This window comes from Zeugodacus cucurbitae, unplaced genomic scaffold, assembly GCF_028554725.1.
Source record: "Zeugodacus cucurbitae isolate PBARC_wt_2022May unplaced genomic scaffold, idZeuCucr1.2 ctg00000038.1, whole genome shotgun sequence".
In the NCBI taxonomy this organism is placed as follows: Eukaryota; Metazoa; Arthropoda; class Insecta; order Diptera; family Tephritidae; genus Zeugodacus; species Zeugodacus cucurbitae.
The window spans coordinates 87,501-102,500 of record NW_026530839.1 but is presented as its reverse complement, the minus strand read 5'-3'; the positions used below and the strand labels follow the sequence as shown (position 1 = coordinate 102,500).

The 15,000-nt window shown below is 32.4% G+C and overlaps 3 non-coding genes and 1 pseudogene across 3 annotated transcripts in view; all 4 read right to left on the bottom strand.

The window, feature by feature from the left end:
- The window catches only part of LOC128923782 (large subunit ribosomal RNA), a 4,459-nt pseudogene extending 1,954 nt beyond the window's left edge, over nt 1-2,505 (bottom strand).
- A 453-nt stretch (nt 2,506-2,958) lies between these two features.
- On the bottom strand, nt 2,959-3,137 carry LOC128923759 (5.8S ribosomal RNA). The gene has a single exon (XR_008472490.1). It is a non-coding gene; the product is annotated as a 5.8S ribosomal RNA (ribosomal RNA).
- A 509-nt stretch (nt 3,138-3,646) lies between these two features.
- LOC128923771 (small subunit ribosomal RNA) lies at nt 3,647-5,636 on the bottom strand. The gene has a single exon (XR_008472501.1). It is a non-coding gene; the product is annotated as a small subunit ribosomal RNA (ribosomal RNA).
- A 6,250-nt stretch (nt 5,637-11,886) lies between these two features.
- The window catches only part of LOC128923780 (large subunit ribosomal RNA), a 3,984-nt gene continuing 870 nt past the window's right edge, over nt 11,887-15,000 (bottom strand). The window contains exon 1 of the ribosomal RNA XR_008472511.1: nt 11,887-15,000. This exon is cut by the window's right edge and continues 870 nt beyond it. This is a non-coding gene — a ribosomal RNA (large subunit ribosomal RNA).

The following is a 15,000-nucleotide window of genomic DNA, read 5'->3' as shown; positions in this document are numbered from 1 at the left end:
GTCCGTGCCAGTTCTGAATTGATTGTTAATTGATAATCGTTATAATTAAATAAGAATATATATCTTGCGATATAATTCTTATAAAATTTTAGCAAGAAAGTTCCACAATTGGCTACGTAACTACTATCCGGGGAACAAGAACCGAAATTCTCTATTTACCCAGAACGAGTACATAAACCATGGTATTGCTTCCCAATCAAGCCCGACTATCTCAATCTTCAGAGCCAATCCTTATCCCGAAGTTACGGATCTAATTTGCCGACTTCCCTTACCTACATTATTCTATCGACTAGAGACTCTTCACCTTGGAGACCAGCTGCGGATATTGGTACGGCCTGTTGAGAAGTTTGCGTAACCCCACCATAAATTTTCAAGGTCCGAGGAGAAAATATCGACACAACAGTAAATGTCATGCTCTTCTAGTCCATCTACCATATCTCTCTTCGAAAGACTTCCATGGTAGTACGACTATAAAACAGAAAAGAAAACTCTTCCGATACCTCTCGACGGCTTCTTTATGGTCGTTCCTGTTGCCAGGATGAGCACAAGGCCCATTTTTAATAACAAACGGATACTCAACAGGTTACGGAATTGGAACCGTATTCCCTTTCGTTCAAAATTATTCAAGTGTTTAATTACTATGAAGAAAACATAATAATTATATATTCTCAACAATTCATTAAAACTTGAAAATTTTCGGCTTTCGCCTTGAACTTAGGACCGACTAACTCGTGATCAACCACTGTTCACACGAAACCCTTCTCCACTTCAGTCCTCCAAGGTCTCATTCGATTATTTGCTACTACCACCAAGATCTGTACCAATGGCGGCTCCATGCAGGCTTACGCCAAACACTTCTAAGCACACCATTGTACCCTCCTACTCACTAAAGTTTCAAAATTTATAATCCAACCGAAATTGTATTATAAATCATGTACTTTAGCGGTAATGTATAGGTATACAACTTAAGCGCCATCCATTTTAAGGGCTAGTTGCTTCGGCAGGTGAGTTGTTACACACTCCTTAGCGGATTACGACTTCCATGTCCACCGTCCTGCTGTTTTAAGCAACCAACGCCTTTCATGGTATCTGCATGAGTTGTTAATTTGGGCACCGTAACATTACGTTTGGTTCATCCCACAGCGCCAGTTCTGCTTACCAAAAGTGGCCCACTGGGCACATTATATCATAACCTCAACCTTCATATCAAGAAAGGTGAGGTTCTTACCCATTTAAAGTTTGAGAATAGGTTAAGGTCGTTTCGACCCTAAGGCCTCTAATCATTCGCTTTACCAGATAAGATTATTTTACATAATATTTAAATGCACCAGCTATCCTGAGGGAAACTTCGGAGGGAACCAGCTACTAGATGGTTCGATTGGTCTTTCGCCCCTATACTCAATTCTGACAATCGATTTGCACGTCAGAACTGTTTCGGTCTTCCATCAGGGTTTCCCCTGACTTCAACCTGATCAAGTATAGTTCACCATCTTTCGGGTCACAGCATATATGCTCAAGGTACGCTCCAGTTAGAGGTATAAATAATAATAAATTATCATTATACATAACTATATGGAACGCCCCGGGATTGAATTAATAGTAAAATATTTCACTAAAAATTAATCCCATTATATAAAAGTTAAGTTAATTTCGCCATTAGGTTTAATATAACCCAATGACTTGCACATATGTTAGACTCCTTGGTCCGTGTTTCAAGACGGGTCCCGAAGGTATCCTGAATCTTTCGCATTGTTAATCATATAAATGCATACAATTAATATTAAAATCAATGATAATAATATTATTGTAAAATTCAAAAGAATTTAAGCATTATATATGTAAAATCTATCAACACTTTATCAAATCATCAGTATTTATTCTATGTTAATAAGCTAAAAGCAAATTAATTTGAATAAACTTAACACCAATGATCTTTTGATAAATATTTTATTATGTTAATAGATTACAATGTCCTTATATGAAAAAAATGCACACTATTACTATAATATTATAAATATCACAGTTATAATGATGAATTTTTCATAATGGATATTCAGGTTCATCGGGCTTAACCTCTAAGCAGTTTCACGTACTATTTAACTCTCTATTCAGAGTTCTTTTCAACTTTCCCTCACGGTACTTGTTTACTATCGGTCTCATGGTTATATTTAGTTTTAGATGGAGTTTACCACCCACTTAGTGCTGCACTATCAAGCAACACGACTCTTTGGAAATATCTTTCTAGTAATCATTAACGTTATACGGGCCTGGCACCCTCTATGGGTAAATGGCCTCATTTAAGAAGGACTTAAATCGTTAATTTCTCATACTAGATATTAAGATATTCCATACACTGCATCTCACATTTGCCATATAGACAAAGTGACTTAGTGCTGAACTATTTTCTTTTCGCTCGCCGCTACTAAGAAAATCCTTGTTAGTTTCTTTTCCTCCCCTCATTAATATGCTTAAATTCAGGGGGTAGTCCCATATGAGTTGAGGTTGTATAAAAATATTTATATTTATTTTATATTTTAGCTTTTTGCTATTTTAAAGAAACATACATAATTATTTCTTAACACCAATATAATTTTCTTAATAATAAATATTCAATCTTTTCATCCCGTACTACTTACTTCATTATAACAACAATATTATTTTCTTGGTTTTTTACATTTAAGGCAATCCTAGAATAAAATAATATTTTATGCTAGACGTTCCTCTAAATGTATATATTATTTGAAATAATAATATTGAAATTTTATTGTTTTTGGGAATACTAAGATTCTTATTTATTATAAAATTTCGTTCAAATATGAGGTGTTCAAGAATATATTTTCTATATTTCTTTTTATGCTATTAATATTATGGATTGAAAAATACAATCCAGTAATATACCATGTGCTTAAATTCTTTTAATTGACTAAAAGAATAAGCAACTAATTTAGCATAGTCTTACAACCCTCAACCATATGTAGTCCAAGCAGCACTTTAAAATTAATTAAAGTACATAACAGCATGGACTGCAATATGCGTTCAAAATGTCGATGTTCATGTGTCCTGCAGTTCACACGATGACGCACAGTTAGCTGCGTTCTTCATCGACCCATGAGCCGAGTGATCCACCGCTTAGAGTGATAATTTTTTGTTTATTTTAATTTAACGTCAAGAGTTTTTAATTTATTGAAAGAATAACATTTCGTTTTCGTATATAATATATAAATTATTTTAAAACATCTTTCAATAAATTGTAATTTTCAACCCAAACATTTACAAGTTGCGCATGTCTTAGTCCAACAAAAACAGTAATTCCTTTTTTATTACATTTTATTTAATTTCTATATATTTTTAAGGAATTACACGTTAATGAGAACAAATTAACTTATCATTTATATTATTTTTATAAATAATAAGTACAACTATATATGTTTAAAGGTTTGTTGCGTTCAAATACAATGTATGCGATATAATTTTCATTATACTACAATACAAGGAGTAAAAAAAAAAAGAAAAAAAAGAAAAACATTCAAATAAATGAATGAAAAGAAAAAAAAGAAAATAATTTTTCTTTTTTATTCTTTTTTTGTTTGTTTGTTTGTTTGTTTGTTTGTTTGTTTTTTTATAATATTTACGGATAGGAACACAATAATGATCCTTCCGCAGGTTCACCTACGGAAACCTTGTTACGACTTTTACTTCCTCTAAATAATCAAGTTCGGTCAACTTTTGCGAAACAACCGTGAAACACAAGGCGTCACAGTGATCACGTCCGGAGACCTCACTAAATAATTCAATCGGTAGTAGCGACGGGCGGTGTGTACAAAGGGCAGGGACGTAATCAATGCGAGTTAATGACTCACACTTACTGGGAATTCCAAGTTCATGTGAACAGTTTCAGTTCACAATCCCAAGCATGAAAGTGGTTCAGCGGTTTACCCGGACCTCTCGGTCTAGGAAATACACGTTGATACTTTCATTGTAGCGCGCGTGCAGCCCAGGACATCTAAGGGCATCACAGACCTGTTATTGCTCAATCTCGTTACTGCTAGACGCAATTTGTCCATTTAAGAAGCTAGTGTCCTTATAATGGGACAAACCAACAGGTACGGCTCCACTTATATAAACACATTCAAACACTTGCACATTCAAGATGAACTCATGAATGAAGGCTATATAAGCTTCAACACCATAATCCTGAAAGCATCTATTTAATATATTTGAGTCTCGTTCGTTATCGGAATTAACCAGACAAATCACTCCACGAACTAAGAACGGCCATGCACCACCACCCATAGATTCGAGAAAGAGCTATCAATCTGTCTTACACGCTTATGTTCGGACCTGGTAAGTTTTCCCGTGTTGAGTCAAATTAAGCCGCAGGCTCCACTCCTGGTGGTGCCCTTCCGTCAATTCCTTTAAGTTTCAGCTTTGCAACCATACTTCCCCCGGAGCCCAAAAGCTTTGGTTTCCCGGGAAGCGACTGAGAGAGCCATAGTAGTAGCTACACCCAATTGCTAGCTGGCATCGTTTATGGTTAGAACTAGGGCGGTATCTGATCGCCTTCGAACCTCTAACTTTCGTTCTTGATTAATGAAAACATCTTTGGCAAATGCTTTCGCTTAAGTTAGTCTTACGACGGTCCAAGAATTTCACCTCTCGCGTCGTAATACTAATGCCCCCAAACTGCTTCTATTAATCATTACCTCTTGATCTAAAAACCAATGAAAGTAGAACAGAGGTCTTATTTCATTATTCCATGCACAAAATATTCAGGCATTTGGAGCCTGCTTTAAGCACTCTAATTTGTTCAAAGTAATTGTACCGGCCCACAACAACACTCGATGAAGAGCACTGAAGCAGGTTTAAATAGGAGGAATATATAAAAAATACATTGTATTAATTACATATAAGAACTCCACCGGTAATACGCTTGCATACATAAGGTAATGTACATACCACAATTATAGCTGTACTACCCGTATGAAGCACAAATTCAACTACGAACGTTTTAACCGCAACAACTTTAATATACGCTATTGGAGCTGGAATTACCGCGGCTGCTGGCACCAGACTTGCCCTCCAATAGGTCCTTGTTAAAGGATTTAAAGTGTACTCATTCCAATTACAGGGCCTCGGATATGAGTCCTGTATTGTTATTTTTCGTCACTACCTCCCCGAACTGGGAGTGGGTAATTTACGCGCCTGCTGCCTTCCTTAGATGTGGTAGCCGTTTCTCAGGCTCCCTCTCCGGAATCGAACCCTGATTCCCCGTTACCCGTTGCAACCATGGTAGTCCTAGATACTACCATCAAAAGTTGATAGGGCAGACATTTGAAAGATCTGTCGTCGGTACGAGACCATACGATCTGCAAGTTATCTAGAGTTCAACCAATATAACGATCTTACGATCGCTTGGTTTTAGCCTAATAAAAGCACACGTTCCAAAAGGTCCGTGTTTATTTTGCATGTATTAGCTCTAGAATTACCACAGTTATCCAAGTAACTGTTAACGATCTATGGAACCATAACTGATATAATGAGCCTTTTGCGGTTTCACTTTTAATTTGTTTGTACTTAGACATGCATGGCTTAATCTTTGAGACAAGCATATAACTACTGGCAGGATCAACCAGAATAATATTTTTTATTCATTTATATAATATTTTTTATACTATATAAATTTTTATAATGATATTTTCAATATTTGAAAATTAAGTACACGACATATACACAATGCAAAGGAGAACGAAATCGCGACAATAAATAATTATGAAATTTCTTCTACTATGGTCGGATTAAATAATTTACTTCATGTCATTTAAATTTCATATTATTGTATTATTTATTGCGGTCTTATTCGGACTTTGAGACTGTGTATCTTATCGTGAGAAAGAATTTTCGTTCTCTATACATATATAATATAATTATTAATGTAAGGACGATGTTTCTTCTTGTATTTGTTAAACTTTCAAATAATATCATTTTTTATACATTTTACTTTATTTCAATGCATATAGTGTATATATCTTTTTTTAAGAGTATATACGTTTTTCTTTTGATTTGAAATTAATAATTTCAATTCAATTATTTTTCATTTTATTTCATATATGATATGAAAGTATTCGAGCGTAATAATATAAATATTTAACTTTATTGAATTTTATTCTTTACCCACATATATTTTATGTGAATAGAAGAACAAACCCCAAAAAAAGTTAAATTAAAAAAAAAACGACTACATTATGTTAGGTATAGAAGAATAATCTCAATTAATAACATTTCATTATTAACAAAATTATTTCTATTTAAACCAACTGTAGCAAACCAGGAATAAATTTTTTTGCTCTCATTTATATATTACACTTAAATACTTTTATAAATATATGAAAATAATTTTCATATAAGTACTAAGTATGCAATTTCATACAAGTATTAAAATTTTCATACAAGTACTAATGTTGAAGTTTCATACAACATATATGTTTTCTGCCACGTACACCTCACCAACCGGAAATCGTATGGAGAAAATCTTTTTAACCATATAAAAGTTTTAAATTCATATATATACAAGTAATTTATATCATTTTCTATGAGCATTATGCTTATAAGAAATATTACAACATCAAAAATAGCTTAACATTTATTTTTTTTTTTAAATTTTTTGTACTTATATGAAAATTATTTAGTTGTATGAATTCATACACTTAGTACTTATATGAAAATTAGTATCTATATGAAAATTAATTAGTATTTATATGAAATTTATTAAGTATCTATATGAAAATTATTTAGTATTTATATGAAAATTATTTACTTGTATGAATTCATAAACTTAGTATCTATATGAAAATTATTTAGTATTTATATGAAAATTTTTTACTTGTATGAATTCATAAACTTAGTATCTATATGAAAATTATTTAGTATTTATATGAAAATTTTTAACTTGTATGAATTCATTAACTTAGTATCTATATGAAAATTATTTAGTATTTATATGAAAATTTTTAACTTGTATGAATTCATTAACTTAGTATCTATATGAAAATTATTTAGTATTTATATGAAAATTATTTACTTGTATGAATTCATAAACTTAGTATCTATATGAAAATTATTTAGTATTTATATGAAAATTTTTAACTTGTATGAATTCATTAACTTAGTATCTATATGAAAATTATTTAGTATTTATATGAAAATTTTTAACTTGTATGAATTCATTAACTTAGTATCTATATGAAAATTATTTAGTATTTATATGAAAATTTTTAACTTGTATGAATTCATTAACTTAGTATCTATATGAAAATTATTTAGTATTTATATGAAAATTATTTACTTGTATGAATTCATAAACTTAGTATCTATATGAAAATTATTTAGTATTTATATGAAAATTTTTTACTTGTATGAATTCATAAACTTAGTATCTATATGAAAATTATTTAGTATTTATATGAAAATTTTTAACTTGTATGAATTCATAAACTTAGTATCTATATGAAAATTATTTAGTATTTATATGAAAATTTTTTACTTGTATGAATTCATAAACTTAGTATCTATATGAAAATTATTTAGTATTTATATGAACATTTTTTACTTGTATGAATTCATAAACTTAGTATCTATATGAAAATTATTTAGTATTTATATGAAAATTTTTAACTTGTATGAATTCATTAACTTAGTATCTATATGAAAATTATTTAGTATTTATATGAAAATTTTTTACTTGTATGAATTCATAAACTTAGTATCTATATGAAAATTATTTAGTATTTATATGAAAATTTTTAACTTGTATGAATTCATTAACTTAGTATCTATATGAAAATTATTTAGTATTTATATGAAAATTTTTAACTTGTATGAATTCATTAACTTAGTATCTATATGAAAATTATTTAGTATTTATATGAAAATTTTTAACTTGTATGAATTCATTAACTTAGTATCTATATGAAAATTATTTAGTATTTATATGAAAATTTTTAACTTGTATGAATTCATTAACTTAGTATCTATATGAAAATTATTTAGTATTTATATGAAAATTTTTAACTTGTTTGAATTCATTAACTTAGTATCTATATGAAAATTATTTAGTATTTATATGAAAATTATTTACTTGTATGAATTCATAAACTTAGTATCTATATGAAAATTATTTAGTATTTATATGAAATTTTTTTACTTGTATGAACGTGGTTTCGGCGTTTTGGCTCTTTATATGGGGTTTCGGCTCTTCGCAAATAGGGACAGTAGGAATCTCCTGAATTCCTTTTTGCGCGTCACTAATAAGATGACGATGCATTTGGCTACGTAAATAAAATCATTTTTATGCCCGCCGTTTAACCAAACTTAGTTTTTTTTATATGCAAATATACGTGGTTTCGGCGTTTTGGCTCTTTATATGTGGTTTCGGCTCTTCGCAAATAGGGACAGTAGGAATCTCCTGAATTCCTTTTTGCGCGTCACTAATAAGATGACGATGCATTTGGCTACGTAAATAAAATCATTTTTATGCCCGCCGTTTAACCAAATTTAGTTTTTTTTATATGCAAATATACGTTTTTTCGGCCTTTTGGCTCTTTATATGTGGTTTCGGCTCTTCGCAAATAGGGACAGTAGGAATCTCCTGAATTCCTTTTTGCGCGTCACTAATAAGATGACGATGCATTTGGCTACGTAAATAAAATCATTTTTATGCCCGCCGTTTAACCAAATTTAGTTTTTTTTATATGCAAATATACGTTTTTTCGGCCTTTTGGCTCTTTATATGTGGTTTCGGCTCTTCGCAAATAGGGACAGTAGGAATCTCCTGAATTCCTTTTTGCGCGTCACTAATAAGATGACGATGCATTTGGCTACGTAAATAAAATCATTTTTATGCCCGCCGTTTAACCAAATTTAGTTTTTTTTATATGCAAATATACGTTTTTTCGGCGTTTTGGCTCTTTATATGTGGTTTCGGCTCTTCGCAAATAGGGACAGTAGGAATCTCCTGAATTCCTTTTTGCGCGTCACTAATAAGATGACGATGCATTTGGCTACGTAAATAAAATCATTTTTATGCCCGCCGTTTAACCAAATTTAGTTTTTTTTATATGCAAATATACGTTTTTTCGGCCTTTTGGCTCTTTATATGTGGTTTCGGCTCTTCGCAAATAGGGACAGTAGGAATCTCCTGAATTCCTTTTTGCGCGTCACTAATAAGATGACGATGCATTTGGCTACGTAAATAAAATCATTTTTATGCCCGCCGTTTAACCAAATTTAGTTTTTTTTATATGCAAATATACGTTTTTTCGGCCTTTTGGCTCTTTATATGTGGTTTCGGCTCTTCGCAAATAGGGACAGTAGGAATCTCCTGAATTCCTTTTTGCGCGTCACTAATAAGATGACGATGCATTTGGCTACGTAAATAAAATCATTTTTATGCCCGCCGTTTAACCAAATTTAGTTTTTTTTATATGCAAATATACGTTTTTTCGGCGTTTTGGCTCTTTATATGTGGTTTCGGCTCTTCGCAAATAGGGACAGTAGGAATCTCCTGAATTCCTTTTTGCGCGTCACTAATAAGATGACGATGCATTTGGCTACGTAAATAAAATCATTTTTATGCCCGCCGTTTAACCAAATTTAGTTTTTTTTATATGCAAATATACGTTTTTTCGGCCTTTTGGCTCTTTATATGTGGTTTCGGCTCTTCGCAAATAGGGACAGTAGGAATCTCCTGAATTCCTTTTTGCGCGTCACTAATAAGATGACGATGCATTTGGCTACGTAAATAAAATCATTTTTATGCCCGCCGTTTAACCAAATTTAGTTTTTTTTATATGCAAATATACGTTTTTTCGGCGTTTTGGCTCTTTATATGTGGTTTCGGCTCTTCGCAAATAGGGACAGTAGGAATCTCCTGAATTCCTTTTTGCGCGTCACTAATAAGATGACGATGCATTTGGCTACGTAAATAAAATCATTTTTATGCCCGCCGTTTAACCAAATTTAGTTTTTTTTATATGCAAATATACGTTTTTTCGGCCTTTTGGCTCTTTATATGTGGTTTCGGCTCTTCGCAAATAGGGACAGTAGGAATCTCCTGAATTCCTTTTTGCGCGTCACTAATAAGATGACGATGCATTTGGCTACGTAAATAAAATCATTTTTATGCCCGCCGTTTAACCAAATTTAGTTTTTTTTATATGCAAATATACGTTTTTTCGGCCTTTTGGCTCTTTATATGTGGTTTCGGCTCTTCGCAAATAGGGACAGTAGGAATCTCCTGAATTCCTTTTTGCGCGTCACTAATAAGATGACGATGCATTTGGCTACGTAAATAAAATCATTTTTATGCCCGCCGTTTAACCAAACTTAGTTTTTATATTATACAATATACCATTATATTAATTTTTGTATATTTCAATTGCTTTTCAGTATATTGTAAAAGTCGTTTGATAACTTTGCGTTCAAAGCTGTATCTTTATGTTAAGGTTCTCTCTAACAACTATTCAATATACCATTATATATTCATTTTTGTATATTTCAATTGTTTTTCAGTATATTGTAATAGTCGTTTGATAACAATCTATATAACACTACCTTATGTTCTCAATGAATATTGAGAAATAAAGTACTTTGCGTTCAAAAATCTGTATCTTTATGTTATAAGATTCTCTCTAACAACTATACAATATATTAATTTTTGTATATTTCACAATTGTTTTTCAGTATATTGTAATAGTCGTTTGATAACAATCTATATAACACTACCTTATGTTCTCAATGAATATTGAGAAATAAAGTACTTTGCGTTCAAAAATCTGTATCTTTATGTTATAAGATTCTCTCTAACAACTATACAATATATTAATTTTTGTATATTTCACAATTGTTTTTCAGTATATTGTAATAGTCGTTTGATAACAATCTATATAACACTACCTTATGTTCTCAATGAATATTGAGAAATAAAGTACTTTGCGTTCAAAAATCTGTATCTTTATGTTATAAGATTCTCTCTAACAACTATACAATATATTAATTTTTGTATATTTCACAATTGTTTTTCAGTATATTGTAATAGTCGTTTGATAACAATCTATATAACACTACCTTATGTTCTCAATGAATATTGAGAAATAAAGTACTTTGCGTTCAAAAATCTGTATCTTTATGTTATAAGATTCTCTCTAACAACTATACAATATATTAATTTTTGTATATTTCACAATTGTTTTTCAGTATATTGTAATAGTCGTTTGATAACAATCTATATAACACTACCTTATGTTCTCAATGAATATTGAGAAATAAAGTACTTTGCGTTCAAAAATCTGTATCTTTATGTTATAAGATTCTCTCTAACAACTATACAATATATTAATTTTTGTATATTTCACAATTGTTTTTCAGTATATTGTAATAGTCGTTTGATAACAATCTATAACACTACCTTATGTTCTCAATGAATATTGAGAAAATAAAGTACTTCGCGTTCAAAAAAAAATAAAAAAATGTTTTCTTATATTCAATTAATTTATGAAGATTCTTAAAAAAACTGTTAAAAATAATATATATATATATATAACAAGTATGTTAATATAACATAAATATTTATATATTACATATATTATATATATTTTATTTTTTTCAATACATAATAATATAAAATACTTAATCTAAATTATTACTATTAAACTTAATTAATAATGTTAAACTTAGATTTTTCTTCTATATTATATATATATATACATTAAAAAAAAAAATACATATATATACATATATATAAATTATTTATAATATAAATATATACGGTATGTATATTACAATACACACACACATATATATATACATATAAATAATTTATAAACAGTTTGATCGAATCATCAAGCAAAGGATAAGCTTCAGTGGATCGCAGTATGGCAGCTGCTCTACCACTTACAACACCTTGCCCGTTACCAAAGTCGTTTACAATTGATTCTAGGCATTGACATTGTATTAAATAATGTTTTAATAAGTAACTAGCGCGTCATACAGGTGATATTTAATCCTCCCGCATTTGCTATGTTACAAATAACATTGGCATCACATATATCCATTGTCGTTTATAAATAAAATTTATAAACTTTAAATGGTTTAGAGAAGCCATACAATGCAATTGCCCCATATTTATCATTGCAGTCCAGCACGGATACGACCTTAGAGGCGTTCAGGCATAATCCAACGGACGTAGCATCATACCACTGTTCGCTCGAACAAGTATTGTACCATTGGTCCGTACCTGCGGTTCCTCTCGTACTACGCAGGAATGCTGTCGCAATAACAATTGTCATTAGTAGGGTAAAACTAACCTGTCTCACGACGGTCTAAACCCAGCTCACGTTCCCTTGAATGGGTGAACAATCCAACGCTTGGTGAATTTTGCTTCACAATGATAGGAAGAGCCGACATCGAAGGATCAAAAAGCGACGTCGCTATGAACGCTTGTCCGCCACAAGCCAGTTATCCCTGTGGTAACTTTTCTGACACCTCTTGTTAAAAACTCTTTAAACCAAAAGGATCGATAGGCCGAGCTTTTGCTGTCTCTGTGTGTACTGAACACCGAGATCAAGTCAGCATTTGCCCTTTTGCTCTATGTGTGGTTTCTGTCCGCACTGAGCTGGCCTTGGGACACCTCCGTTATTATTTGAGAGATGTACCGCCCCAGTCAAACTCCCCACCTGGCAATGTCCTTGAATTGGATCATACCTGAGTGTTGGAGTTATACCAAATTTTAATTATAACAATAACACCGAAATGCTATCATTTCATTAAAATATGTTTACAATTATATAACAAACTCGTGGTACTTTGATCAAGAAGCTTGCATCAAAACCCAATACCATAAGATATATAAATATACCCATATAATGGCTAAGCAATGATACACGTTCCACTTAATCAAGTAAGTAAGGAAACAATAAGAGTAGTGGTATTTCATTGTTGATACATAACCGAAATTATATATCTCCCACTTATGCTACACCTCTTATGTCTCCTTACACTGCCAGACTAGAGTCAAGCTCAACAGGGTCTTCTTTCCCCGCTAATTATTCCAAGCCCGTTCCCTTGGCTGTGGTTTCGCTAGATAGTAGATAGGGACAGTAGGAATCTCGTTAATCCATTCATGCGCGTCACTAATTAGATGACGAGGCATTTGGCTACCTTAAGAGAGTCATAGTTACTCCCGCCGTTTACCCGCGCTTACTTGAATTTCTTCACTTTGACATTCAGAGCACTGGGCAGAAATCACATTGTGTCAACACCCGTTAGGGCCATCACAATGCTTTGTTTTAATTAGACAGTCGGATTCCCCAAGTCCGTGCCAGTTCTGAATTGATTGTTAATTGATAATCGTTATAATTAAATAAGAATATATATCTTGCGATATAATTCTTATAAAATTTTAGCAAGAAAGTTCCACAATTGGCTACGTAACTACTATCCGGGGAACAAGAACCGAAATTCTCTATTTACCCAGAACGAGTACATAAACCATGGTATTGCTTCCCAATCAAGCCCGACTATCTCAATCTTCAGAGCCAATCCTTATCCCGAAGTTACGGATCTAATTTGCCGACTTCCCTTACCTACATTATTCTATCGACTAGAGACTCTTCACCTTGGAGACCAGCTGCGGATATTGGTACGGCCTGTTGAGAAGTTTGCGTAACCCCACCATAAATTTTCAAGGTCCGAGGAGAAAATATCGACACAACAGTAAATGTCATGCTCTTCTAGTCCATCTACCATATCTCTCTTCGAAAGACTTCCATGGTAGTACGACTATAAAACAGAAAAGAAAACTCTTCCGATACCTCTCGACGGCTTCTTTATGGTCGTTCCTGTTGCCAGGATGAGCACAAGGCCCATTTTTAATAACAAACGGATACTCAACAGGTTACGGAATTGGAACCGTATTCCCTTTCGTTCAAAATTATTCAAGTGTTTAATTACTATGAAGAAAACATAATAATTATATATTCTCAACAATTCATTAAAACTTGAAAATTTTCGGCTTTCGCCTTGAACTTAGGACCGACTAACTCGTGATCAACCACTGTTCACACGAAACCCTTCTCCACTTCAGTCCTCCAAGGTCTCATTCGATTATTTGCTACTACCACCAAGATCTGTACCAATGGCGGCTCCATGCAGGCTTACGCCAAACACTTCTAAGCACACCATTGTACCCTCCTACTCACTAAAGTTTCAAAATTTATAATCCAACCGAAATTGTATTATAAATCATGTACTTTAGCGGTAATGTATAGGTATACAACTTAAGCGCCATCCATTTTAAGGGCTAGTTGCTTCGGCAGGTGAGTTGTTACACACTCCTTAGCGGATTACGACTTCCATGTCCACCGTCCTGCTGTTTTAAGCAACCAACGCCTTTCATGGTATCTGCATGAGTTGTTAATTTGGGCACCGTAACATTACGTTTGGTTCATCCCACAGCGCCAGTTCTGCTTACCAAAAGTGGCCCACTGGGCACATTATATCATAACCTCAACCTTCATATCAAGAAAGGTGAGGTTCTTACCCATTTAAAGTTTGAGAATAGGTTAAGGTCGTTTCGACCCTAAGGCCTCTAATCATTCGCTTTACCAGATAAGATTATTTTACATAATATTTAAATGCACCAGCTATCCTGAGGGAAACTTCGGAGGGAACCAGCTACTAGATGGTTCGATTGGTCTTTCGCCCCTATACTCAATTCTGACAATCGATTTGCACGTCAGAACTGTTTCGGTCTTCCATCAGGGTTTCCCCTGACTTCAACCTGATCAAGTATAGTTCACCATCTTTCGGGTCACAGCATATATGCTCAAGGTACGCTCCAGTTAGAGGTATAAATAATAATAAATTATCATTATACATAACTATATGGAACGCCCCGGGATTGAATTAATAGTAAAATATTTCACTAAAAATTAATCCCATTATATA